Below are 1,986 nucleotides of genomic sequence, written 5' to 3'. Positions count from 1 at the left end.
TTTTTTCCCCCATTAATGTTATTTTACTCTTTTAAGCTGGTTAGTGTTTTATCAGTAAATACCTCTCTAATGATCTGCCCTGGCATGTTTGTAAGTGCACAACGGAAAAAATGTTGAGGGCATGATGTTTTGTTTTTCTTTAAATCGGCAGAAGAATGTTACTCAAATCCCCTTTGTCCTTCAAAGGAACTGCTGAAAATCCACCAGCACAGGAAGTGAAAAGCGTACGTGATTTTTCACTTACGTCATGTGTGGAGGTCTGTTACCTGTTGTCTAAACAGTAAATCTTCGGTAGAGACATCTACTGCAGTAGAGCTAGTGTTTGTTACCTGTCATGAATGAAATGCTTCCCCTTATGAAGCCTGTGTTAAAACTCCTGTGGCTCCCCGGGGCAGGGTTGCACCTGATGCCCACCTCTGCTTCTTCCACTTGCTCCTCCCTTGCGGCCTGTTGTCTGTGAGTTATGAAAGGCAGAGTACTGTTAACTTCTCTCCTTCCTCCTCCTCTGACCTCAGCATGGATTACCTTCCCCAGCCCAGCTAGCAGCCTCGGTCTCCCAAACTTCAAATGAGAACTTTTTTCCTCAAAGGATGCACAAGAGAGCACTTTACTGAGCTGTGTGGGACAAAGTTGCGCCTCGTTGGTGCCCAGGTGGAACACTGCTCTTCTCAAACTTGTTTTGCATGGACACTCCTCAGCTGCAGGAAAAAAAAAAATAGGAAAACAATCTTTTCTAGATAGGTTTTTGAAGAGTGTTCAAAGTTTGCAATGACACGTTTTTTTAATAGTGGTGATGTTTTATTCCCTTCCTGTTCGTAATGCTGTTCTTGCTTTGGAAACCTGTAATAATTTAGACTTGTCAATATTTGTAAGAAACTGAATCATCTGCCATTTCTCAGCAGCCCAAGTCATGCTGGTTTCTAGCAAATACTTTTTAATTTGCACTTCAGAAAGACATCTGCATTAACGTGGAGTAAAGTTGCTAGATGATGATGTGGCCATGCTGCCTGTCTCCTTTTTTTGCCTTCCTCAGATAAAAGTTAAACTGACCACTATAGCAACAACCTTTTAATAGTGTAAAGTTAGCACTGCACCGTGATCTGACCAGTATGTGTACAGCTTTTTGGGGATAAATGCTTTGCTGATGGTGAAATAAAATCATTAGTGTGGGCAATACCATGTCCATGGCTTTCACCATAGGAAGGCTTGTTTTGTTTCTTACAGTCTGCAGCTCCTTTCAGATTTGACCTGTCCGGGAGCGGGTTGCTCAGATAACGCCACGTCTCCCCCCATGCCCATGCATTCAGAATCAGGTATGCAGTACCTGCTCTTCCCTCAGGTGCCAAGTCCCGTGCAGTGTTTTGTGGTACTGTAACAATTGCGTTGTCTGGGTTGCTCTCCACAGGAAGGGGGGAAGGTATCTGTGCGCACCTGATAAGAAAATGTCAGCAAGAAATGGGCAGAGCTGTCCCACTGTGGCTCATGTGTAGCAGAAACCTCAGCGAGCACTATTGCATTGTACACTAGAACTGGTCAGTGGGCAACTCCTTGGTGCTGGGAGCTGGTGCTATAATGTTTTGATTTACACCTTGTTGCAGGGAGCTTTGTTTATGTGTAGTTTGAACTCTTGAGCACAGTGTACATTTTGAAATTTTACTGGGCAAATCACTTTGCGGTATCTAAAATCTTGCTTACCATGACATGCAGTGTCATGAATGCTCTTTTTTTTTTTTTTTGTACTAGATGAGTATTACCAGTGATGCTTTGCTGTAGCAGTTCATTGTCTGATTTGGGTTTTTTCTGTATTGGTGAGTGACAGTAACAGAAAAGCAAGAGCCTCCACATCTCTGGTATCATGAGTTTTCACCGTGGACTGGAGTGTTCAGAGGTAATACCTAATATGGTCAAACGACTGTACGTAGACTAACTGTAATCATTGTCAATAGCAACCTGAATTTCTCTATTGGGGATTTACACTAGAGGGAA

Source organism: Buceros rhinoceros, unplaced genomic scaffold (genome assembly GCF_000710305.1).
Source record: "Buceros rhinoceros silvestris isolate BGI_N320 unplaced genomic scaffold, ASM71030v1 scaffold12034, whole genome shotgun sequence".
NCBI classification, from domain to species: Eukaryota; Metazoa; Chordata; class Aves; order Bucerotiformes; family Bucerotidae; genus Buceros; species Buceros rhinoceros.
The sequence above is the reverse complement of the archived record's forward strand: the minus strand, read 5'-3'. Positions refer to the sequence as shown.